We start from the raw sequence: 27,603 nt of genomic DNA on the forward strand, positions 1-27,603 counted from the left end.
TCATTGCTTGCGTTATATAGCTATTAAACCACTGGCCTGAATCTTTTAGGAAAACAGTCGATTGCAGAAGGAGATCTTTGAAGTTGTGGAAAAGTAGTCAGATTCAGAGAAGCTGGTGCTGAAACTGCAGAATGACCTTGAGTTTGTGCTGAAGGACAAGGCAAGTGCTTCTGCTTATTCTGAGTCTTTCAACTAGAATCATGGTCAGTAGTGTGGGCCATGTCTTGAAAATGATACTTGGGTGATAGAACTTTGGTTTTTTTCCTTACAAAAATCCTGTAATGGAGAGAAATCTATATAATATCTTTTTCTTTCCCCTTTTCATGACAAGTCACTGTGACCTAGTGCTACCCCGCGTAGTATGGCCTCTGTACTGATAAAGCCAGGACCCACTAATAGTACTTGGGATTAGCCAGAGAGGCCAAAGGAGCACTTAGAGCGTGGTGCCATCATATGTCATCTACCCTAAGGACGTTGCTGGGAAGGGAGAAGTTGCACCAGAGACAAGGCAGAAGTGCATCCCAGCCACCACAGGCTCCGGGTCCTAAGAAAACGCTGTTGGTGGCAAGACCTTTTAAACAAGTTTGAAAGTAGGTAGACTGGATGCTTTTTTCTAGAGCTACTGGAAAGTAGAAGTTAGATTCCCAGAAGGAAAGTGAGGAGGTGGCCCCAGGAACCTGGCCCAAGAGGACCTGCCTTACCATTCTCTGTATTGTTGCTTTCTTTCTGGGTCTGACATCAGCTGGAACCAGATGGCACTGCACTCTTCTCTCAAGAACAGTTCATGGCGATCCTGAAGGAGTATGAATTCAAGTGCAGGGTATGTGCCAGGGAAGTTTGGGGGGCTGGGCTGGGGGGGTTCCCTCACCATCCTCAGCTCTACTGCACTCACTCTTTTGACTGCTGTGAGCAGTCACATATTAATCTTGTATTGGGTCTTACATGCCAGCATTTTGGTTGTTGGTACCCAAACCTTCACCTTTGCTCATTCCCATCCTCTTCCCCAACCATTTCTACACTGGGGCAGGGTCAAAGCTTATGGGGAACTTAGGGTTTTCTCTAAAAGCATGACCCTCTGGCTGCATCAGCAGGTCTCTAGACCTCTTGTGCAAAAAAGTCCAAAGAACTCTACTTCTTGTCTCATTGTACCTGCTAAGAGGGTGGTGTTCAACCATTAGAATGGACAGAACTGTAGGTGACCAGTGTCTGTGTAGCTCAACCTAGCTGATGGCTATGAGAGTGGCTGAGGTTTGAGCAGGCCATGTTCAGGCCCTCCTTTTGGAGGTTGAAAGAGGAGACCACTGAGAGTATCTTCTTGAAGAGACCGGGCTTCTACGTTTAGCCTTGATTCTGCTGAAAAGCCTCTAATTTGATGACGTCTACTTGCTGCGTGTGGAAGGTCAACTTGATATCTAAAAGTGGCCTCATGTTATAGCCACAAGAATGTCCCAAGAAACCAGGCCCAGTGCTCCAGACTTGACGGCTGCTATTCTTCTACTGTATATCTTTCTTTAAAAACAAAGTTGTTGTGTGGGTGTTTTTTAATCATTTTATTGGGGGCTCTTACAACTCTTGTTACAATCTATACATCAATTGTATCTGACATATCCGTACATATATTCTGTCTTTCTTTTATAGACATTTACTTTCCATGGAGCCCTTGGGATCAGCTCCTCTTTTTTTCTCTCCCTTCTCCTCCCCCAACCCCAACCCTCGTGGCCCCTTGATACATTGTAGATTGTTAATTATTTTCAAATCTTACTCCGACCGCCATCTCCCTTCCCTTCTAGTTTCTGTTGTTCTCCCCCCTGACTGGGGGTACGGGATTATATGCTATTCATTGCTATTGGTGTCTCCTCTCTCCCCACTTCGCCCCCTTCCCCCTACCCTTTTGTTGTCTCTATTCCCATTCCTGTTCCTGGTTCCATGTGTCGTGAGTTTTATCTCTTGCCTATGCCTATGCGCATGCTCCCGTCTAGTCTAGATTGGGAAGCGGCACTGAGGTCGTGATAGCGGGGAGTGAGAAGCTGTTGAACTCATTGGAGTACAGTCCTTCATAGTACTGTGCAATTACCCTTTTGATTTTATTAGGGTTCATTGTAATGTCCCTTGTTTCATTCCTCATCCTTGCTATTGAAATTTGTTCCTTCCTTTCTTTGGTTAGGTTTTCCATGGTCTTTTGATTCTGTTAATCCTTTCAAAGAACCAGCTTTTAGCTGCATTTCTTTTTTCCATAATTTTCTTGTTTTCCCTTTCATGAATCTCAGCCCTTTTTATTTTTCTTTTGCAATTTGTAGGATTATTCTGCTGACTGCTCTAATTGGTGTAAGTTTTGTGTCAGCACATCAATCATACGTCTCTTTCTTTTTCATGTGCTTACATATTACTATCAGACTTTCTCTGATAGCGGCCTTTGCTGTCTCAAAGGTTTTGGTAACTGTATTCTCATTGGTTTCTAGAAATTTTCTAATTTCATATCTTTCTGAGCCAGTAACCACTCCTTTTGCAAAAGAGAGTTATTTTTCTTACAATTTTTTCCCTTGTTTTCTTCATCATCCTTCTGTCGATTTTCAGCCTTATGTTATAGTGGTCGGAGAGAGAAGTCGGTATGGTCTCTTTATGTTTGAATTTACACAGATTCAACTTATGTCCCAGCATGTGGTCTATCTTTGAGTATGTGCCATGGAGGGCTTAAAAAGAATATGAGGGTGTTTTTGCATTTTGGTGGAGCGTTCTGAAAATATCTATCAGGTCAAGTCATTTAATCATAATGTTTAGATCTGTTGCCTCCTTGTTAAGCTTCTTTCCTTGTGATCTTTCTCAGAGAATGGTGTATTAAGGTCACCTACTATAATTGTTAGCCTGTGATTTCTTTTATCATCTTTTGGAGTGTTTGATAAATTTTGTGGACGTCGCGTTGAACATGAATATATTTATTATGTTCACTGGTTCTTCATCTACTGTTCCCTTGAACATTATATAGTGCCCCTACCCCTTATGTCTTGTTATGGCTTGTACCTTGGGAACTATTTTTACAATCTGAGGTTAGGATTGCAACCTTTGCTTTTTTTTGAATGGCCGTTTTCTTGGTATATTTTTCTTCAGCCTATTTTTGTCTGTAATCATAAGATGTGTATCCTATAGGTAGCAGCCCAAGGGGTTGTGTTTTCTAAGTCAGGCTGCTAACCTCTGCCTTTTATTGGCTGAGTTCTGTCCATTGTTATTCAGGGTTATTATATCCAGCTGTGGACTCTGTGATGTCATCTTGTACCTTTTGTGTTGAATGTTTTCCTACCTCCCTTTCTTATCAGTGTGTTGTCCATTTGTGTGTGGTTCATTCTGCCTTTCTTTGCCACTGTTATCTTGGGGGCTGTTTACTCTTTGTTTACATCTGGGTGGAGTTGTTTTATGTGGCAGTCTCTTGTTTTTGTTTGGTGAGTGATGTTTTTCTGCCCATACCGGTTAGATAAGGATCTTTTGTAGGGCTAGTTTCTTTTATCGTAGTCTTTGAGTTTTTCCTGTCTGGGAAGACTCTAACTTCTCCATCTATCTTGATAATTTGGCTGGATAGAGTATTCTTGGGTTTGTGTTATTTTCTTCAATTTCTCCTCTTCACAGTGTCCGCTGATTGGTCTCAACAGACTCTTGTTTGAGTTCCTTTATAGGTAACTGTTTCTATTTTCCCTTGCTGCTCTTATGAGGCTGTCCTTTTCCTCTAAGTTGGATAGAATAGCTGTTATATGCCTTGGTGATTTCTTCTTGGGAATTCAGTCCAGCTGGTGTTATTTTGGCCTCCTGAATAGTTGCCTAGTTTTCATTTATTAATCTGGAGAAGTTTTCCCCTAAGAATTTCTACACTATTTATTATGCCATTGACTCTTTTGTTGTGCCTTGTTCAGGTAGTTCAATTATTCAGATGTTGTTCTTCATAGCATCAAACATGGCTCTCAGCTTTTCTTCAGTTTCTTTGATTATCTTGGCTAACTGCCTTTCCCATTTGCTGAAGTCTGCCTGTTTATCCTCTAGGCCACTGGTGCAATTCTCTGCCTCATCAAGTCTTTTGGAGAAGTCTGTGAATTCACTACTGGATTTGGTTATCTTGTCCCTGAGGTCTTTTATTTCCCTTTGGTGCGTGGCCTTTATCTCCTCTATCATTTCATCCTTTTTTTATATTGCTTCCCTCATATTCTGTATAACTCCAAGCAGAAATCCTGAAGATTGCTTTCTGTTTGCAGATCAATGTCTGCTTCTACTATACATGTCATTATGTTCAGGACTTCTGGCATTGCCTTTTGTTTCTCCTGTTTTTTCATTGAGGTTTTTGTGGCTGGTTGCTGTTTGTGTTGTGTTGTTTTAGAAGAGCCTGGTGCCATTTTTCAGAAAGTCAACAAGCACTGGTCTCCTACTTTGGAAAACTCATTGGAGTGCGTCATTGAACTGCCTGCAGCTAAATGTACTAGGTCAGGCTACCACTTTTTCCTCCTGTGGTTTTACTCCTTACCTAGCCAACCCGTATCCTGTTATTTAGAGGTTACGTTGGATGGTCCTCTCATGGGACTCTGGTTGGGTGATTGTGGACTGGGGAGGATGACACTGCACTGGATGATCTTACAGGAAGCCATGGTGGTGTGGCCCACAGCGGCTTGGAACACCTCAGGGGAAGTGCGGGGGTGCTTCCTGCAGCGGGATTGCCACATAGTGTTGATGGGTGTGCCCACTTTAGTGTAGAGCACTGCAGATAACAGACGGAATTGTTCTAGTAGCAAGATCTCCCATATAGGTCACACAGATGCTCCCACAGCAGTATGGCACACTGGAGAGGGCTCACACAGAGCTGTCTTAAGTTGTGTAAAGCACGGCAGCAAGTAGGAGGAAGTTCCCTCAGCCATGTGGGACCACAGAGGACGGGGAGGGGCCCAGGGACCCTCCCAGCCACATGGTGCACCGTGGAGGGTGGTTGGGATTTCCATCATCTGCTTACAGGGCTTTGGAGGGTTGATGGGAGTTCTCCTAGATGTTTTAAGGGGAGATTCCCCCATTTGAGGTGTGGCAGAAGACAGGCAAGATTTCCCCAGCTGCTTGTAAGGCTACAGAGGGCAAGTGGGCAGGAGCTGCCCCAGCTGAGTGGAGGATGGATGCAGTTGCTCTAGGCAAAGAGCAGTGACCTGGAGCCCAGCAGTGACATGTGAAAGGAAAGACAAGAAAGAAAAAAGACCAGGTGGTGGGTACCGAGGCCAATTAGACTGTGGAAGAAGGGAGAGAGAAATAACAGCCCCAGTCACCTGACTGTGGGGCTGGAGGGGTTTAAACCCTGCTGAAAGGCAGCAGTAAGCTGTGGTTGTGTTGAAGTTAAGCCTTTGTGCTGGCCAAGAGAGCTCAGATCCAGCCGAGACTGTGGCAGGGGAAAGGCTAAGCCATAGCCAACCTCTACAGTAGTAGCCCAAACCCCACAGCTCTTCAAGACCTAGTGTCTGCTCATCTTTAAGATGCTCTGCCTGTGACCCAGAAGAGTGATATTTCCCTCTCAGTGACTCTCCTCCACTGATTTCTGCAGAGTCCCTCTGGAATGCTACTCCATCACCATCTTGCCACACAGACCTATTCATCTTTTTCTTATTGAAGTGTTTCAATTACGTATATCATTGCCAAAATCTTTTTCCTAATCTGTAGATAACATTTTTACTTTTTTGATGAAGTTTTTGTTTTACTTTTCTTAAGTCCCAGACTTCAATTTTGTCTTCTGTTACGTGTGCATCCTTCATTAATATTTGACATTTTGTGTATCCCCTGCAATAGGACTCTTAAGTTTGTCCATGTTTTCTCATTGATTTTCTGGTATTTATTTTTAGATATTTGATCCATATTATATGTTTTTGTGGGGGTGTGGGGCATTAGTCTTATTTAATTATTCTGCAAGTCGAAATCCAATTTTTCCTGCACCATTTGTTAAAGAGACTCATCTTTATGTGGTTATTGTAAATGGTATTGATTCCTTGTTTTCTTTTCCGGAGTTATCTTTGTTAGTATGCAAGAATCCTGTTGATTATTATATGTCAATTTTGTTTCCTGCCATGTTGCCAAATCTTTTTATATTTTCTAGCAATATTTTTGTTGAGCCTTTGGTGCCTTCTATGTATAGAATCAGATCATCTGCAAATAGTGACAGTTTTACTTCTTTGCCCATTTGGATTTTTGAAACTTCTTTTTGTGTCCTGATAGCTCTGGCTAACTTCCAGTACAATGTTGAATAAGAGTGTTAATAAGGAGCATTGTTGTGTATTTCCATCTGAAAGAGGAATGAGTGCTTTCAGTTTCTCCCTATTGAGTAAGATGCTGGCAGTTGGTTTTTCATATATGTCCCTGATTTCATTGAGAATTTCCCTTCGAATCCTATTTTTTAGTATTTGTATCTAGAATGGCTGTTAGATATTATCAAATACCTTTTCTGAATCAATTGAAATGCTCATGTGGTTGTTTTTCTTTTTTATATGGTAGATCACATTCATTATTTTTCTCATTTCAAACCATCTTTGCATCCCTGGAACCAATCTCACCTGCTGTGGTTCTTTTGCTTAGCTTTTTGATAGATTGTTGGATTCTGTTGGCCAGGATTTTGAGATTTTGCCCCTATATTCATAAGGGATATTGGTTTACAGTTTTGTTTTGTTTGAAATATTTATTTCTGTTGACAAATAAATGAAATTTTGTCTTAAAGCATGGTGCAGCATGGGTAACAATGTTCACTCAAGGTACTCACATGTGGGTGTATCTGCATGTGGGCGGACCCACCTAGAGACAGATAGAGGAGCGGTGTCTTGGTTCCTAAGAACATTGGTAACACAGAAAAATATGAGAAAAAAGACAAAAAGGATGGTAATAGAAATAAATTAATAAAAATATCTATTAAAGGCAACAAAAGAGAGACAATGGGAAGAAAACATAAAATTTAAATTTACAAGACATATTTTTGTTTTAAATTCTATACCATTGGCTAAATTAACTACACTATCAATAAAATTGCCTTATGCCCAAGGGGATGATTGATAATGTTCTCTAACAGAAAATAACAATTATATCTCTGAGGTGAACCAGAGCCAGATGAACCATAAATATGTGAATGGATTTTGAGCTTGCACTTAATTCTAGCCTCAATCTAAGTACAATTAGTTCTTATGAAATGGCCTTATTTGATGCTCGTCCTCATGAAGAAATCACTCAAGACATGAATGCTATAGGAAAGTGTAATGAAGAAACTAGATGGTGCCCACCTATCAGAAAAAAATAGCCTCTGGGGTCTTAAAAGCTGGTCTTAAACAGCCATCTAAGTGAGGGATCAACTAAGTCCATGTGGAAGAAGCACACCAGCCTGTAACATCCTAGGATTTTAACTCATGAAATTCAAATCTGAAGGAGGGAATGATATCAGCTTCAATTATGAACACCTGGTTTTAAGGTTGTGGATAACATTTGCAAGCTCTGGGGAATCCTCTCTGACCAGAGCCATGGGATGTGAACAGCCCTGTTATCAGACAGATAACATTGTAAAATTGGTTATTACAGATGTATTTAAGTTAAAATTTATACATCTCCCTTTTGACTCATTTTAAATATATTCCAGTTCTTTTAACCTCTGCTTTCTTTTCTAGAGCTTTTTTAATCTGTTTTCTTTGTTATTGTTGTTAGGCTTTTAAAAATACATTTTTCTGTATATGAAATCCAGGATAACTAAATCTATATAGACAATGGTTTTGGGGGCTATGGCAGGGGAGGTTGGGGGAAATAACATGAATACAATAAAGAAAAAATGTTCTAAAATTGATTGTGGTGATAATGATTATTACAATTTATCTTAATATAATTGAGCTATTGTATGACATGTGAGTCATATGCCAATAAAAGTGTTTTTGTAAATGAATTAAAACAATTTTTCCAAGCTGTTCTCAGCCTGCTAATTGTTTCTGTCTTGGAAATTTCAACGACAATATGTTCCAGTGTTTTCTTTTGGGATCTGTGGTGTTTTGGGTTCTCTCTGCTTCCTGGAGAATTATTTTCTCCTCCTCTGTTCTGTTAAGGAAGTATTATTCCGGAATTTCTTATATGGATAGAATCCCACTTCATTCTTATGTTTTCTTCAGATTCTTTTGTTCTTTTAGCTGATTGTATCACTCATAAATTGGAGTTAAGAGATATGCCTTCAAACTCACCAATTCAGCTTTCCATTTCTTCAATTCTCTTACTCTGTTCTTCTAAATTGTTGCCTAATTCTCTTATCTTAATATTTTCTGCATTTCTTTTTAGAGGTTTTTGTTGAAGATATCTAGCTTTTCTATTCTGACCATTGTTCTCGCAAACTCTTTGTTGAAAGTACATGACAACATTTTTCTGAATTCAATTTATGATAGTTTCAGAGCCTGTTCTTTTTAAGAAAATTCCTTGAGATCTGAGTGTTGTTCATTTGTTAATCCTTCTTCTGATGAATCAGGAGTGACTGCTGCCACTGCAGCATCGTGGCCGGGTATTACGGTTGGGAGGGCTGCTAGATTTTGTGGGAGTCGATGACTTTGTTGAGTAGTGCCAGAAATGAATAATAGAAGAGGGACGGGGGAGGGAAAAAAGGCTTTGGGCAGTAAAAGGCTGTACTAAGAAAAGTTGGGAGGGGGAGGAACACTGTACTTGAGTGTATTCTTCCCTAAGGCCAAGAGCTTCTTAACATAGTCCGTCAAAGCACAGGCAATCTTCAGGAAAACCATCATGGTGCCAAGTTTGTCCTTGGGATAGCCTAGGCTGGTCCTTTGGGACCTATGCTCCGGGAACTGTGCAGGCCAGCTTGCTTGGAGAGCTGGAAGCCACATGGGACCTGCGTGCTTATTACACGTGAAGCTTTGGACCCTGCTCACAATGATAGTCTTTGAGGAGTGGAGCTGGGTTGCTGTAGCCAGCAGTGCAGAATGGAGCTACAGATGGGTAGCAGGAGACCACTGGGCGCCTCTTCAGTGGACCTGCTCTTTCCTTCCCTTCTCTGCTTGCTCCCACAGTCTCTGATATATGGAAGCCTCCTTTTACTTCACTTTCAAGCCATTGTCTGAGATCACAGGCCACCTGTCTTTTCTTAGGGCCTAGTCTATCCTGGTTGTTACATAAGGATCTACCTGTGTGTATGTGTTCAGTTGGACATGTTCTAGTCCCCTTTCTTTAATGTTTTTAAAAGTTTCTATAGAACTGGTGTCAGCACTTCTGAATTTTTTATGAAATATCCCAGTGAAGCCATCTTGCCATTGACTTTTCTTTTTATATATATTTTTGGTCTTTTTTGAAGGGGTGGAGCAGGGGGTTAATCACATTCTGAATTGCTTATTTCATAATTACTCTGCTTAAACCTATTTCTATTCATATTAGTTTAGGTATGTCGTATATTTTCAGGAATTTGTCCCATTCATCTGCACTTTCAAATCTGTTGCAGTTCTTTTTCATAGTGTTATGATTCTTTATTCAATGAATATGTTGTGTTGTCTCCAGATTCATTTCTTTGGATTATTTGCCCTCCCCCCCCCCCCCCCAGTATATCCAGTAGTTTGTTTCAGTGATCCTTTTCAAAGAACCAACTTCTGGTTTGATTGATTTTTTTCTGTTGTTTAACTGTATTCTATTTCATTTCTTTCTCACTGGTATTTATTATTCATTTCAGCTAGTATCTTTGGCCTCTTGCTCTTCCTTTCCTTTTTGTTCAAGTTTTCATTTAAACAATTGATTTTCATCCATCTTTTTAAATATGGGCATGTATTGCTATGAATTTCCCTCTGAGAATGGTTTGTGCTGTGTCCCAAAGGATTTGGTATGTTGTGCTTTCCTTTATATTTGATACCAAGTATATTTTTATTTCACTTTTAATTTCTTACATAGAGAAATTGTTTTCTAGTCGTACAATATTTAATTTTGGTATAATAATAATTATTCATTTTTATTCTTCCTGTGATTGATTTCTTACTTCATACCATTATGGTCAGAAAGTATGCTTTGTATGATTTTAATGTTTTAAAACTTGAGATTTGTGGCCTAATCTGTAGTTGGTTCTGGAAAAATTATCCTGTGAAAATGTCTGCTGATGATGGATGGAGTGTTCTAAGTTAAATTGGCTTATGATTTTCTTTATGTTCTTAATGTCCTTATTGATTCACTTTTTAAATGTTCTGTCGAGAACTGAAATTGAAGGTTTCAAATCTACAAATATTAATAGCGGCACTGTAATTTTTTTTCTTTGATATTAGTGTTTGTGTCATGTTTTTGGACAGGTTAGGTGAATATATGCTAATAATTGTTGTATCTTCTTGAAGTATTAGCCCTTTTATTATGTAATAGCCTTTATCAGTATGACCACACTCCTTTTTTTGGGTGCTGGTTGCACGGAACATTTTTTCCATCCTTTATTTTCAATCAGTTTGTGTCCTAATGTGAATGTGTGTTTTGTGTAGGTAACAAAAGATGAATCATGTTTTTTATCCAGTCTATCACTCTGCCTTTTGTGTCAATATTTTGGCTATTTACATTTTCTTCATTCTTTTAGCTAATTGGGTTTTGAGTTTCTTTTATCTGGTTTCTCTTTTTATCAATTTTCCTGTTATTTTTTGTATTTAGCATCTTTTGTTATGAGCTTTAATTCCTCTTTACATATTCTCTTAGTGGTTACTACAAATATTATACTATACAACATGCAATTACAGTAACATTTAGCATGCAATCAACAATGAATGTGAAATATTAAGTATTCCTGGTTTACTGTTCCCTCTCCTTTTTCTGTTGGTGAACCTCCAGTGACAGTAATGTACACCCTACATCCAGTAGTCGTAATATGTACTTATTTTCTGAGATCTCTGTCTGACTCCTTCCTCCCCCTTTGTGTACATTTGAGTGTTTGATTAATGTTCTTTCCTTTCCATTTAGAAAACTTCCTTAAGTACATGTAGGGCTGGTCTGGTATTGCCAAATTCCCAAGGCTTCTGGTTATTTGGGACTCTTCTTCCCTGTTTCAAAGAAATGCCTTGACTTAGTGCTTTTCTGTTGTTTCCTTTTTAATTAAAGTAGGACGATGCCATCTATCGGTTGGCGTGTGTCACATATTGGTATAAGGAGCCCTGGTGGTGCAGATTGGTGTGATACTGCTAACCACAAGTCAGCAATTCACATCCATCTTTCTCTGTAGGGGAAAGATCAAGCTATTGCTCCCATAAACATGTACGCTCTCAGAACTCTAGGGTAAAAAAAGAAACCAAGAAACCATGGGGAGCAGTTTTACTCTTCCCATAGGGACACGAACAGTCAGAATCAACTTGAAGGCAGTGGGTTTTTACCTGTTGTTATGGAATTAAAGAATTTCCGATTTATTACCAAAGGTTTATAATTCATTACTGTGCTTAGATTTCTGGTGTTCAAATTGTGCCAGACAGGTCAACCTATCTGCTAAGTTTTTGCACTGCACCATCATTGTTTTGGTTGTTTTATTACGTGGTTCCTGAGATACTCCAGATTTACCTTGTACATTGCTGCCATTTACCCCAGAATCTGCCATTTCTCCAATGACTGCCGGTTCATTTGACAAGAGAATGATTCTTGAGGTCGATTAGGTTACCAGATGGGCTCATTGCTACAGGGATATCCTTGCTTGTTGGCTGAACTCAGTGTCTTACACTCATTCTACAGAAGGAGAAATAGCATGACCTTTCCCCCTGCGTAGCGCCCATTCTTTTCCAAATTTTAGCGTAAAGTTTCACTGTAATTTACAATGCATATTGCAAAGCACAACAACCATGCTTCTTCCCTTTGTCGCTGAATTTTCCTCCAATTTAGCTATCATTTTAACTTTCTTTCTCTTTCTCTCAGCTGGTAATCTTTGTTTTCTCGATGAGGCTGCCCTTGGCAAATATAAGATTTTAGTCAGATCGCTTTCAGTGGCAGTTTTTACTGCTATTGTGGACACTACAATGGATTTATCAAATGTTCTTTCTCTTTAAGCATCATTTCAGCTTTTTCTTTTTTTTCCCAACTGTCCATCTTGATTTTCCTGGTGAGGCTGCCTTTGATAAAAGGAAATATAAGATGGTAACCCGCTATCTTTGGTTTGATACTTTTTTCTGCTGTGTATTTTGCTGGACACCATAATGGCTTTCTGTGGCCTCTGTAAGAAACCCAGAGTCCTTTGTTCTTAATGCTGTGATAGACCTTAGTGGACTTGCTACTTCACAAGACTTTCCCCAGATTCCTTATCACCTTCAACATCCACAGCCACCCACTTAAGCAAGTGATAACTTAAAAACAGTAGTCTGACTTCCATCCTTCCAGAGAGCCACCAAGTAGACGTGCTAAGGCCCTGCTGCTCTAGCTCAGGCTCCACACATCTCTACCAGTTGTAATGGACTATGCTCCTAGGTTTTGTGTTACTAAATCTCAAGACAGAGAGACTTCGACTCGTTGTATATCAGGCATCAGCTTTCTCACACTGCTGAGTGGTAGGGATGTGTCTAAAGGAGTCCTAGTGGTACTTAGTGGCTATGTTTGGGTGCTGTTAAAATCTAGGTCAGTCGTTCAAACCCATCAGCCAGTCTGTGGGAGCGAGATGAAGCCGTCTGTTCCTGTAAAGATTTTCCACCTCAAAAACCGAAAGAAGTAGTTCTCTGCCCTATATGGTCGTTGTGAGTAAGAATCAACTTGTTATCAGCAGTGGACATTTTCAGAATACCTATTTGGAATATAAGAAGAACCACACAAGAAGCAGGCCACCAGATAAATATGACTGTGGATGCTGCTTCCAAGATCCGTGCTGCCCAGTGGAAAGGGAAATGAGCTGCAAGTGCACACAGTTGACGCATCCCACTGCCGACTGCGAGGCTGGCAGTTTGAGTCCACCCACATTGAAAGGGATATTGAAAGAAAGACCTGGTGATCTACTTCTGAAAAATCACCATCGAAAACCCTGTGAAGCACAGTTCTACCCTGACACCCATGGGATTGGTAGTACTACTCAACCGGGTGCCTAGCAAGACACCATTCTTTGTGGGATTTTTCCTATTTTAATTACCATCCATTGCTTTTTATTTTTTTAATCATTTTACTGAGGGCTCGTACAACATTTATCACAATCCATACGTACATCCATTGTGTCAAGCACATTTGTACATTTCTTGCCATCATCATTCTCAAAATATTTCTTTCTGCTTGAGCCCTTGGTATCAGCTCCTCCTTTTTCCCCTCCCTCCTAACCCTTCTCCCTCATGAATCCTTGATAAATTTATAAATTATTATTATTTTGCCATGTCTTACACTGTCCAGCATCTTCCTTCACCCACATTTCTGTTGTCTGTCCCCCAGGGGGTGGTTATATGTAGATCCTTGTGATCAGTTCCTGCTTTCTACCCCTCCGTCCCTCCACCCTCCCTGTTTCGCCGCTCTCACCACTGGTCCTGAGAGGGTCATCTGTCCTGGATTGCCTCTGTTTCCAGTTCCTGTGTGTACCAGTATACATCCTTTGGTCTAGCTGGATTTGTAAGGTAGAATTGGGATGATGATAGTGGGGAGGAGGAAGCATTGAAACTAGAGTAAAGTTGTATGTTTCATCATTGCTACACAGCACCTTGACTTGCTCATCTCCTCCCTGCGACCCTTCTGTGAGGGGATCGCCACTTGCCTACAGATGGGCTTTGGATCCCCACTCTGCACTGCCCCTCATTCACAGTGATAATAATATTTTTGTTCTTTGATGCCTGATACCTGAACCCATCAACATCTCATGATCACACAGGGTAGTGTGCTTCTTCCATGTGGGATTTATTGCTTCTCAGCTAAATGGCCTCTTTATTTTTAAGCCATTAAGACCCTAGGTGCTATATCTTTTGATAGCCAGGCACTACCAGCTTTCTTCACCACATTTGCTTACGCACCTGTGTTGTCTTCAGCGATCGTGTTGGGAAGGTGAGCCTTATGGAATGCCAGTTTAATAGAACAAGTGTTCTTGCATTGAGGGAGTACTTGAGTAGAGGCCCAATGTCCATCTGCTACGTTAATACTATAAATATATGCACATAGATCGATTATTTCCCCATTGTCATATATAAATATGTTTGCATATGTACATGCCTGTATTTAGACCTCTATAAATGTCCTTTGCCTTCTAGTTCTTTCCTCTATTTCCTTTTACTTTTATCTTGTCCCACTATCATGCTCAGCCTTCATTTGGGTTTCAGTAATTCCTCTCAGTTACATTACCCTTGAACAAGCCCTACCAGGCCTTTTACACCCTCCTCATCACTGATTTTGGATCACTTGTTATTCCATTGTCCCTGGGATTTATTAACACCACTTCCTTTCCCCCACCTCTCCCTCTACTATGTCCCCTGGAACCTTCGGTCCTGTTGTTTTCTCCTCCAGATTGTTTATCCAGACTCTTTTATCTAGACAGACCTGCAGAGATAATACTATGCACAAACCAAGACAGAGCAAAACAAAGCAACAAAAAAGAAAATAGTTCAAGGTCTATTGACATTTAGGAGTGTTTTCTGGTGGAGTCTGATGGAGTGCCACACCATGGCCCCAAAGTCTATTTTTGGTATTCCCTCGAGACGTCCTTGCTCTGCTCCCCTTGCTGTTCTGTTGCACGCCTTTAGTGTTTTGCCTCGGTGTGGTGGGGTCTGATCAGGCATAATTCCCTCACTGTGTATCCAGTGTTGTCCCCTATAGGGCTATGGGCCAGTGAGGGATGTCATGTCTCATAGTGGGGTTGACCATATGGCCCTCTCTAGCTATTGGCTGCTCTGAGCAGGGATATCATCTTCAAGTCTTGGTGGGCCAGGATGTGCTCCACTCTCTCTTCCTCCCCCCTCATTTGCTCCTGTGTGCTCTGATCAGACATGTCCCTCTCCCTGAGCTGTAGCTTCAGTGCTGCCCCTAAGGTAAATTCTTCAGGGGGCAGGGGTGGTTGTCCACATAGTTGGGATTGGGGCCTGTCTCTCAGACCCCTCTACTGGTTCCCTGCTTCATGCCAGTATGTTGCATTCACATCTTAGAGCACCGCTTTGTAGTCTGGTCCCTCTTTCCCTGAGAAGATATGAATAATACACTCCCCTTGGGGGAGTTAGTGCCCTGTTCCCCAACTACTCATTTGTTTTTGTTTTTTCTCTCTTTCCCCTTCCTTTTTAGTTGTCTACCATATGTATTCCTGGATTTGGTCTGGTCCCTGCCATACTCCCTGAACCTGAACCCAGGAATGTTTATATACAATAGTTTTTTCCCTAAGCCCGTTTTGCACTTTTTTTTTTTAAGCTTTCCTCATCAGACTCATATAGTACTTCTCATTTTCTGCTTGGCTTACTTCGCTTAGTATAATTTCCTCCAATTCTTTCCAATGTGCTTCATGCATTCATCACTACTTTTTTTCTTATTTTTTTAATCATTTTATTGGGGGCTCATAGAATTCTTATCACAATATATTCTTGATCCATTGTGTCAAGAACATATGTACATTTGTTGCCATCATCATCCTCCAAACATTTGCCTTCTATTTGAGCCCTTAATATCTGCTGCTTATTTTCCCCCTCCCTCCCCACTGTCCCCTACCTCATGAACCCTTCATCATTAATAAATTATGATTATTTTGTCATATACTACACTGTCCGATGTCTCCCACCGCCTTCTTCTCAACTGTCCCTCCCCCAGGGAGGAGACTATATGTAGATTCTTGTAATCAGTTCCCCCTATCCACCCCACATTCTCTCCATCCTCCAGGCATCGCCACTCTCACCACTGGTCCTGAATGAGTCATCTGTCCTGGATTCCCTGTGTTTCCAGTTGCTATCTGTACCAATGTACATCCTCTGGTCTAGCCAGATTTGTAAGGTAGAATTGGGATCATGATAGTGGAGGAGAGGAAGTATTTAAGAACTAGAGGAAAGTTATATGTTTCATCGCTGCTACCCTGCACTCTGACTGGTTCATTTCTTCCCCACAACCCTTCACTAAGGGGTGTCCGATTGGCTACCAATGGGCTTTGAGTCTCCACTCTGCACTCACCCACATTTTCAATGATATGATCTTTTGTTCCTTGATGCTTGAAACCTGATCCCTTCGACAGCTCGTGGTCACACAGGCTGGTGTGTTTCTTCCATGTGGGCTTTATTGCTTTTGAGCTAGATGGCCACTTGTTTATCTTAGAACCTTTAAGAACACAGACGCTATATCTTTTGATAGCTGGGCACCATCACTTTTCTTCACTACATTTGCTTACACACACGTTTGTCTTCATTGATCGTATCAGGGAGGTGGGCACCCATTGATATGATTTTTAGTTCTTTCATGTCTGATAACCAGTCCCTTCTACACCTTGTGGTCAGACAGGCTGTGTGCTTCTTCCATGTTGGCTTTGATGCTTCTCAGCTAGATGGCCGCTTGTTTATCTTCAACGCTTTAAGATCCCAGACGCTTTGATAGCCACGTACCATCAGCCTTCTTCACCACATTTGCTTATGCACACATTTTTCTTCAGCAATCATGTCGGGAATGTATGCATCCTGGAATGCCAATTTAATAGAACAAAGTGTTCTTGCATTGAGTAAGTGGAGGCCTAATTGTTTTATTAGGAGTTCACACAACTCTTATCACAATTCATACATACATCAGTTGTGTAGAGCACATTTGTACATTCATTGCCCTCATCATTCTCAAAACATTTCCTCTCCACTTAAGCCCTTGGCATCAGGTCCTCATTTTGTCCCCTCCATCCCCGCTTCCCCCTCCCTCATGAACCCTGGATAATTTATAAATTATTATTTTGTCATATCTTGCCTTGTCCGACATCTCCCTTCACCCACTTTTCTGTTGTCCACCCCCTAGTAACAAGGTCAAATGCAGATCATTGAAATCGATTCCTCCCTTCCAACCTACTCTCCCTCTACGCTTCTAGTAGTGCCACTCTCACCACTGGACCTGAAGAGATCATCCACCCTGGATTCCCTATGTTTCTGGTTCCTATCTGCACCAGTGTACATCCTCTGGTCTAGCCAGACTTGCAAGGTAGAAATCAGATCATGATAGTGCAGGAGGATGAAGCATTTAGGAACTAGAGGAAAGTTGTATTTTTCATTGTTGCTACATCACACCTTGACTGGCTCGCCTCCTCCCCTACACCCCTCTGCAAGGGGATTCCGGTGACTGACAAATGGGTTTTGGATCTCCAATCTGCACCCCGCCCCCCCCACCTCATTCACTATGGTAAGATTTTTTGTTCTGATGATGCCTGATACCTGATCCCTTCAACACCTTGTGATCGCACAGGATGGTGTGGTTCTTCCATGTGGGCTTTGTTGCTTCTGAGCTAAGTGGCTGCTTGTTTGCCTTTAAGACACCAGACGCTATACCTTTTGATATCCGGGCACCATCAGCTTTCTTTGCCACATTTGCTTATGCACCCATTTGTCTTCAGCGATCATATCATGGAGGCAAGCACAAAATGTTATGATTTTTTGTTCTTTGATGCCTGATAACTGATCCCTTTGGCACCTTGTGATCACACAAGCTGGTGTGCGTCTTCCATGTGGGCTTTGTTGCTTCAGAGCTAGATGACCACTTGTTTATCTTCAATCCTTTAAGACCCCAGACGTTATATCTTTTGATAGCCGGGCACCATCAGCTTTATTCACCACATTTGCTTATGCACCCGCTTTGTCTTCAGCAGTTGCGTTGAAAAGGTCAGCATCACAGAATGTCAATTTAATAGAAGAAAGTATTCTTGCATTAAGGGAGTACTTGAGTGGAGGCCCAATGTCCTTCTGCTACCTTAATACTAAACGTATAAATATATGCACATAGATCTATTTACCCATCCTCATATATAAATATATTTGCATATATACATGTCTTTATCTAAACCTCTATAAATGCCCTTTGTCTCCTAGCTCTTTCCTCTATTTCCCTTGACTTTCCTTCTGTCCCACTATCATGCTCAGTCCCGACCAGGGTTTCAGCAAATCCTCTTTGTTACATTACCCTTGATCATGCCCTACCAGGCCTCCCAGCCCCTCCTCACCACTGATTTAGATCACTTGTTCCCTTGTCCCTGGGTTTGTTAACACCACTACCTTTTCCCCCACCTCTCCTATGTCCCTCCTGAACTGTCGGTCCTGTTGTTTTATCCTCCAGATTGTTCATCCAGCCTATCTTATTTAGAAAGACCAGCGGAGATAATAACATGCACAAAAACAAGACATAAAAATACCAAGGAACAATATACAACCAACCAACAACAATAAATCAATGACAAAAAAAAGCACAAGAAAGAAAAGTTTGTAGTTAGTTCAAGGATTGTGTGTTGGCCTTTAGGAGTGTTTTCCAGTTCAATCAATTGGGGTACCACACCCTAGCCCCAAAGTCCACCTTCATCATTCCCTGAGGACCTCGCCGTTCCATTCCCTTGCTATTCTGTTGCACCCCCTTAGTGTTTTGCCTCGGTGTGGCGGGATCAGATCAGGCGTAGTTCCCACACTGTGTCTCCAGTGTTGTCCCCGGTAGAGCTATGGGTCAGTGAGGGGCGTCATGTCTCATAGTGGGGCTGGCCATGTGGTCCTCTCTGTGGACTGGCTGCTCTAATCGGGATAATCGTCCTCAAGACCTGGTGGGCCAGGATGTGCTCCACTTTCTCCTCCTCCCCCTTCATCATCACCCATGTGCTCCCATCAGATATGTCCCTCTCCTGGAGCTGCAGATTCAATGCCGTCTTTTGAAATAAGTTCTTCTGGTGGGAGGGCCAGGCGTCCTCTTAGTATTTGTCATCACTGCTTTTTAGTGATGTGTAGTACTCCATTGTATGTATATACCACTGTTTTTTAATCCAATCATTTGTTGGTGGAAATTTGGGTTGTTTCCAACTCCTTGCATTCGGATTTGTACCCTTGTGGAACTGCTGTTCAGGTCCTTTGCCCACCTCCTCGGTGGGCAATTAGTTTTTTTCTCTTTGGAAACTAGCAGAGTATTGTAGATTTTAGTAATAAGGCCTTTGTCTGATGTGTCAGGCTAAAGATGTTTTCCCAGTCCGTGGGCTCTCTTATTACTCTCTTGGTGAATTATTTTGATGTACACAGATGTTTTATCTTCAGTGTATCCCACATGTCAATTTGTGACTCATGTGCATTTGTGTCCTTCCCTGTTTCTGCTATCCCATGTATTCCCAGTGCCAAAATTCTCAGATTGGTCCCAGTTCCCTTATTGATGGACCTAATAGTTTGGAGTTTTACCTCAAGGTCTGTGATTTACCTTGAGTTTATTCTTGTGCATGGAGTCAGATGAGGGTCATGCTTCATTTTTCTGCAGGTAGATATCCATTTTTTCCAACACCGCTTGTTAAAGAGGGTACCTGCTTTTGATATTTTGGGGGCTTTATCAAAAGTGAGTTGTCTGTATGCTGATGATTTTATTTCTGGGTTTTCAGTTCTTTTCCAGTAGTCTAAGTATCTGTCATTATACCAATACCTCCCAGTTTTGACCATGATGGCATTATAATATGTGCTAAAGTCAGGTAAAGCAAGCCCTCCCACTGTGTCCTTCTTAGGGAGTCTCTGCTAATTCTGGGCTTCTTCCCTCTCCATATGAATTTGGTAATCAGTTTTTCCATTTCTTTCAAGAAAGATGAGGGTAATTCTCTCAGGATTGCATTAAAGTTATATAGTGCCTAGGAGAGAACTGACATCTTTACTATATTGAGTCTTCTGATCGACAAAAATGGGATATTCTCCCATTTGTTGAATCACTCTTGGTTTCTTGTAATAGTGTTCCATAGTTTTCCTCATATAAATCTTTTGTTCTTTTAGTCTGCTATTTCCCTAGATATTTTAATTTGTGCTTGGCTATTGTGATGGGTACCACCTTTTTGACCTCCTCTTCTGTTATTTTAGCTGATATGTATAGCAGTCCAGTGGACTTCTGTTTGTTGATCTTGTATCCTGCCACTCTGCCCCTTTTGGATCTTTTGGGATTTTCCATTTATAAAATCATGTCATCTACATATAACGATAGTTTTACCTCTCCTTCCCCAGACGAATACCTTTGATGTCTCTCCTTTGCCTTATGCTGCGAGCTAAAACCTCCAGTACGATGTTAAATAAGAGTGGGGACAAGGGGCATCCTTGTCTGGACCCTTTTTCTGTGGAATTGTGTTCCTCTTTTCTGCATTGACTACCATGTTGGCTGTTGGTTCTTCATATATAGCTTGTATGGTCTTGAGGAATTGTCCTTCCATTCCTATCTCCTGACGTGTCTTAAAAAGGAATTGGTGTTGGATGTTGTCGAATGCTTTTTCCACATCTATCAATATTATCATGTGGTTCTTAGAGTTTTTCATGTCAATGTGGCACATGATACTAATGGTCTTTCGTATGTTGAACTATCCCTGGTATGAATCTTGCTTGGTCATGGTGAATTACCATATATACTCGTGTATAAGCTGAATTTTTCAGCACAAAAAATGTGCTGAAAAACTGGGGTTTAACTTATACGAGGTGTAATATCTCACAGGTGATTGTCGTTCCTCCGCTGTTCATTCAAAGCCCCACTGATACTGCAGGGCTTTGAATGTTTGTTACTCACATCTAACCAATCAGAGCCATCCTATGACGTGGAAGGCTCCAATTTGCAGAAGCACCCATAGTGATTCACTTACGCTGGCAGCTGAACTGGTCAGGATGTGTCCGTGGCTGCGCTCCGTCTCTCCCCTCTGGTCTCTGTGTTAATTCACATCCTGCATTTCCCACCCTAGGCTTATACTCAAGTCATCAGTTTTTCTAGTTTCCCAGGTAAAAACTAGGTACCTAGGCTTATACTCAGGTCGGCTTATATTCAAGTATATATGGTATTCGTTTTATATACATTTGTATTTTATTGGCAAGTATTTTGTTAACAATTTTTGCATCTGTGTTCATTAAGAATATTGGTCTGTAGTTCTCAATTCTTGTAGGATTCCTGCCCTGTTTGGGTATCATATTTATACTTGCTTCAAGAGGTTGCCGTCTTTTCTATGTTCTGGAAGATTTTGTGTAGGATTGGTGTCATTTCTTCCCTAAATGCTTGGTAGAATTGTCCTGTGAAGCCATCTGGTCCAGGGAATTTGGGGTTGGTAATCCCTTGATATCCTTGTCTATTTCTTCTATTGCTATGGGTCTATTGACATTCTTGATGTTCCTCTGGGAAATTCGAGGGAGGGATTGTTTTTCAAAATTTGACCATGTCTTCCAAGTTGTTGAATTCATTGGAATACAGTCCTTCGTAATACTCTTTAATTATCATTTTGAATTCATTAGAGTCTGTTGTAATGTCCCCTCTTTCATCCCTCATTCTTGCTATTGAAATTTGTTCCCGTCTTTCTTTGGTTAGGTTTACCCACGATATGTTGATTCTGTTTATCTTTTCAAAGAACCAACTTTTAGCAGCATTAATTTTTTCCATAGTTTTCTTATTTTCCCTCTCCTAAATCTCAGCCCTGATTTTTATTATTTCTTTTCTTTTGCTATTAGCATGATTGTGCTGTTGACTCAGCCCTAGTTGCTGTAAATTTTGTGCCAGCATATCAATCATATGGCTTTCTTCCTTTCTCAGGTGTGCATGTATTGCTATGAAACTTCCTCTGATAACTGCCTTTGCTGTGTCCCATAAGTTTTGGTACGTCTTATTCTCATTCTCATTGGTTTCTAGAAATTTCCTAATTTCATCTATGATCTGAGCCAGTACACACTCCTTTTTCAGTAGAGAGTTATTCATCCTCCAATTGTTTGCCTTGTTTTATTCATCTTCCTTTTGCTAATTTCCAGCCTTATGGCACAGTGGTCAGTGAGAGAAGTCTATATGATATCAATGTGCTTAAATTTATGCAGATTTGACTTATGCCCCAGCATGTCGTCTATCTTCGAATATGTGCTATGTGGGCTTGAAAAGAATGTGAAATATTTTGTATTTTCATGAAAAGCTCTGTAAATATATATCAGGTCAAATTGACTAATTGTAGTGTTTAGATCTCTGGCCTCCTTGTTGAGTTTCTTTCCCTGTGATATTTCTTTCTCAGAGAGTGGTGTATTGAAGTCACCTACTATAATTGTTGAGGCTGTGACTTCCTTTTTCATATTTTGAAGCATTTGTTTGACGTATTCAGCAGGTCTGTCATTTGGGGAATATGTTTACAATGCTTAGTGGTTCTTTGCCTACTGTTCCCTTGAGCATTATATAGTGTTCCTCATCTCTTTTTATGGTTTGCACTTTGAGGTCAGTTTTATCCAAGATTACGATTGCAACACTTGGTTTTTTTTTTTAATTGCTGTTTCTTTGGTATGTTTTTCTCCAGCATTTGATTCTCAGCCTAGTTTTGTTTGTAGTCTTGACATGTGTCTCCTGTTGGCAGCAGATTGATTAGTTGTATTTCTAAACTAGTCTGCTAGCCTCAGTCTTTTAATGCCTGAGTTTAGTTCATAGATATTCAGGGGTATTATTTCCATCCGTGGACTCTGATGTCATCTTACACCTTTTGTGTTGGGTGTTTTCCCACCTCCCTTTCTTTTTAATGTAGTGTGTGTGTGTGTGTGTGTGTGTGTTTCATTCTTGACTTCTTTTCACCCTTAATCCAATGCTATCTTGGGGGCTGTTTTCTCTTTGTTTCCCTCTGGGTGAGGTTGTTCTCTGTGGCAGTCTCTTACTTATGCTTGGTGAGTGCTGTTCTTCTGCCTATACTGGATCGACAAGGATCCAGGCTGGGTTTCTTCTAATGTATTTTTTGAGTTTTTCCTTCTCTAAAAGACAATTACTTCTTCATCTATCTTGATCAATAATTTGGCTGTGTAGAGTATTCTTGGGTTTGCATTATTTTACTTCAATTTTTGCAATGTTGCTCAACAACTCTCTCCTCATCTTCATAGTGTTCTCTGATACCCTGTTTCCCCGAAAATAAGACAGTGTCTTATATTAATTTTTGCTCCCAAAGATGCACTAGGTCTTATTTTCAGGGGATATCTTATTTTTCCATGGAGAAGAATGTGGTACACGTTTATTGTTTATTGTTTTATTAAAAGAGACCTCGTACTACCTGTCTGCTCTGACTGCGCTGCAGCCAATAGTGAGCTGCGTGGTGGTGCCCACCACTATGATCCAGAGTCCAGAGTTACGGTAGCTTCGGGGGTGCTGATTTTTGGGGAGGTCTTATTTTTGGGAGATGCCTTATATTTCAGCCCGAGGCAAAACTGTAAGTAGGTCTTATTTTGGGGGGATGTCTGACTTTTGGGGAAACATGATAGGTCTGAGCATATTCTTATTTGGGAAACTATGTGATTGCTTGTTTTTCCCTAGCTCTTCTCATGATTTTCTCCTTTTCCTCAAAGTTGGATAGTAAGTATGATGTGCCTTGATTTCTTCTTGGGTTTCAATCTGACTGGTGTTCTTTCAGCCTCCTGAATGGTTGCCAGGTTTTCATTCATTAAGCTCGGGAAGTTTTCCTCCAAGAATTTCCTCTCTGTTGCAGTTGACTTCTTTGTGGTGTCTTCCTCTGGTAATCCAATAATTCTAATGTTGTTCCACTTCATAGCATCAGACCTAGCTTTTAGGTTCTCTTCAGCTTCACTAATGATCTTATTAGATTTTTGTTCGCATTTAAAGTCTCCTTGGCTGTCCTCTAGGTCACTGGTGCAATTATCTGCCTCCTCTAGTCGATTCTCGAGGTCTGTGTGTCTGCTACTAGTTTTTGTTATCTCTTCCCTGATCTCTTGTATTTCCCTTTGGTGTATGGACTTAATCTCCTCTTTCATTTCATCTTTTTTCTGTATTGTTTTTCTCATATCCTGTATTACTGCAAGAAGTATTCTGAAAAATTCTTTATGTGGCAGATAAATATCTGCTTCTTCTATGCATGTCGTTCGGTTCAGGACATCTCTGCCATTGAAGTTTGTTTCTCATGTTTTTTTGTTGAGGTCATTGGGCCTGATTGCTGTTTGTTTTAGAGGAGCCAGGTGCCATTTTTCAGGGAGTCAAAGAGCACTGGCTCTCTCTGGGAGACTCGTAGGAAAGCTTCTTCGAACTGCTACAGCTAATTTCACTATGGAATTAGCCAACCACTTTGTCCTCCTGTGGCTTCACTCTTTCCCTAGTCAACAAGTTGGATGGGCCTCTCCGGAGATGCTGGTTGGGTTGTTGTGGATCCACGAGGATGGTGCTTTACTGGGTGATCTCACAAGAATCCATGATGGTGTGGCCCATGACGGCTTGGGTTGTCACAGGTGGCATGCAAAGGTGCCCGCTGCAACAGGAGTGTCACAGAAATCTGGTTGGTTGCCTGCTTTGGTATAGAGCACCGTGAATGGTGGGCAGAATTTCCCTGATCAGGTAGATCACTGCGTAGGTTAGGCAGAGTTTCCCACTGCTCCGTGGAAAGCTGGTGAGTGTTTGATAAGCTTTCTTAGTCTGTGAGGCACTACAGCAGGCGGGAGGAAGCTCCCTCAGTAACGTGGGACCACAGAGGATGGATAGGAGCTCCCCAAGGCACACAGGCAGGATTTCCCCCAAAGAAGGGGTGCCGAATTTCTCCAGCCATGTCTTAAGCACTACAGAGGACCGGCAGGTGGGCTTTTCCAGGGAAGAAGTTGGGCAGGATATCCCCTGTTGGAGTGTGGGTCGTCTTTCCCAGCTTCCGGTTATGCTGCAGAGGGAGGAGCTCGCCCAGCAGGGTTGAGTGCAGGCATTAATGCCCTAGGCTAAGGGTAGTGGTCAGGATGTTGGCAGTGCTGTGTGAGAGAAAGGGGAAGAGAAAAAGAGAAGGAAAAAAAAAAACAGCCCACTGAGACAGGGGGATAGGGGGGAATAGAGAGAAGAGAGGGAAACTGAAGCATCAATATAAATGAACCTGATCCTTGACCATGGGGCTGGAGGGGTTTAATCCCTGCCCTGAGATGGTGTCAAACTGTGGCTGTGTTGAGATAAAGCCCCTGTGTTGCCTACAAATGATCCTGGCTCCAGCCAAGACAGTGGCCGGGCCAAGGTAAGGTGACCAGATTTTAACATTGGTATAGCGGGACACCATTGATAAAACTCATATCCTGGTGAAATTGCCACATGGCAGCCGAAAACCGTATATACCCTCACTTGTTGTGCATTCTTTCCAAAAATTGGGACTTTTTAAAAACACCATAGACACGAGAAAAAATGTTTAAAAAGCGGTACGTCTGGTCACCTTAGGCTAAGGTCAAACCCTAGCTGGCCTCCATTGTGGTAAGCCAAAAGACCCAGCTCCTTAAAACCTATTGGATCTCTGCCTACTTATCTTTCTGATGCTCCTTCTGCGACCTAGTGGTGTGGAATTTCCCTCTTAGTGACTCTCCTGCACAGATTTCTGTGGAGTTCCTCTGCTATGTGTTACTCAGTCGCCATCTTCCTGGAAGTCTCTACCATCCATTTCTTAACAGATTTTTGTGAGAACTTTTTTTTCTCTCCCACTTAAAATTAATATACTTTTCCCCTCAAGAGACTGTAATTTACCTTTGTAAATTACAGAAAAAGGGCTTCAAAAATTCATGGGAAATTCCTTTACCTTTTGATCCTATTTCCATGAGCTATTTGTGGCTCACTCATACATGTTATTCCAGTTACTATGGCTCCATAAGAAATTATCGCCAACACTTAATGGCCTAAAATAGCAATTAAATATGCTCATAGATTTTATATTTTGTGGGAAGGAACTCAGACATAGCATAACAAACATGTTTCTTCTCTGCCCTATGATGCCGGGGCCTCAGCTACACACCTTACTGGCTAGACCAGAAATGTCTGAAAGCTCGCTTACCATGTGGCTGCCTGATGGGCCAGTTTGGGCTTCTTCACAGTTCAATGTCTAGTGTCCCTCCAGAGTACGTTTCCTAAAGGAGAAACCAGGTAGAATCATACTCCTATAGTCCCTGGGAGCACTGCTGCCGTATTCATTAGGTCTGAAGAGTCCCAAGTCCCCCATCCCCAGGTGCACAAAAGGGAAAGTGACCACACACCTCACATTCCTTCACGAAGGGATCTAGGGTCCCTGAGTAAACCGCATGGAGTGCATAGCTGACCTCTGGCTACATCAAGGAGAAGAATCCTACGTAGCTCCATCAATCAAGGCCGATTGCCACAAAATAGAGATCAGGCATGCCTCCACCCTCCATCATTCTTTACCCTTTTCTGATAGTAACTGTTTCTTCCACAGCATTCTACTTTTGTGCTGTGTTCTATAATCCATTGCACTGGTCGCACAGAGCTCACAGGCAATACTCACAATTAAGGGAGCTTTTTAGAGAACTTAATGGGTTACTACAAGCCAAGATCAGAAAACACTAAGGATACAGTCATTGGTCCACAGTATCATCTCGCCTCAATCAAGTCTTTCTCTAGTCCTTAGTCTCTGTGTTGCTCTTCAATTCTGTCCCGTGTCTCCTTGCCTCAGCCTCTGACTTTGCCTTGTTCTTTCAGTCTGTCCAGTAATTTCTGTTTCACAGCCTCTGGTTCCTCTTGTCTTTAGACAGAGATCTCATTTGTTCTCCACTGGTAGTTCTTTATCCCTTAAGTTCATGGGATTCCTCTCTGTTCCTGTTCTAAGATAACACATCCCTATGGCCAGGGAAGTGGCAACGAAAATGAACCAGTCCACTCTGTTTTGTGTTAGACATGCCCTATTTGCAAAGTCCCACCTAATCATCAATGGGAATCACAAAGACCTAGACAGAAGAGCCATGCCAAGAGACTTCACACCACGATAGTCCCACAGACAGTCCCACAGACAGGCGCTTCTTGCCTTCTTACCCTTAAATCTACAAGTGAGAGCTGTGTCTTGGGAGATTCGCCTCTAAACCCTGGCAACCAAGTGTGCTTTTTACAGTGCATTTCCTCAACTCCTGTGCAGACAGACCACTGCAGCCAGGTGCAGATTCAGGGCAGCCTCCCAGCATTGCCTGTCTGTCCTGCAGCCCCCACTCTATGTGCCTCATTGGGCCTCAGCCATCCATGTGGCCTTTCTGCTCTGCTGGGTGGCATTTTGTTTTAAGATGATGGCAACGCCTTGACAGTCAAAGCTGCAGAACCCTCTGGAGAAAGGACACCAGTGAGTTGCTTTTCTTGGCCATACCCCATCACTGTGGTGGACTTGCACACATTCCTGTTGAGTCAGGTGTTGGTGATCTGCATTTCTCCTCCACATTCACTTCACTTTAAAAAAAAAATTTAGCCCCTGCTATGATTCTAGTGATAGAAGGCGATGTAGGATTTAAGAAAGCTGAATTATCCCTGTCATGTTTAACTCACTGCATAGTTGGAAACTTATAGTTTGAATGTTACATGTTTGCTGTCAGGAATTGAATTTCCTTTCCACTGGGCATCCTGCAGACCCTGCGGTGCTGCATTGCTCCTTGGGCCTTGCTGTGTAGCATGGGGATTGCAGGGCCATCTCTACTCTGCTTATAGGACCTGCAGGACCGCAATGATGAGTTGCAGGCTGCGCTGGAAGGCCTACAGACATGGATGCACAAGACACAGAGTAGCCCATCTAGTTTCCGGCCAGATGGATGCCTGCCCCCAGCAGAT

At 41.7% G+C, this 27,603-nt stretch overlaps 1 long non-coding RNA gene across 1 annotated transcript; it reads left to right on the forward strand.

The window, feature by feature from the left end:
* Positions 1 to 97: 97 nt before the first annotated feature.
* Positions 98 to 27,603, forward strand: LOC142436859 (uncharacterized). The gene is made up of 3 exons (XR_012782156.1): positions 98 to 160; positions 743 to 820; positions 27,484 to 27,603. It is a non-coding gene; the product is annotated as an uncharacterized LOC142436859 (long non-coding RNA).

Source organism: Tenrec ecaudatus, unplaced genomic scaffold (assembly GCF_050624435.1).
Source record: "Tenrec ecaudatus isolate mTenEca1 unplaced genomic scaffold, mTenEca1.hap1 Scaffold_710, whole genome shotgun sequence".
NCBI lineage: Eukaryota > Metazoa > Chordata > Mammalia > Afrosoricida > Tenrecidae > Tenrec > Tenrec ecaudatus.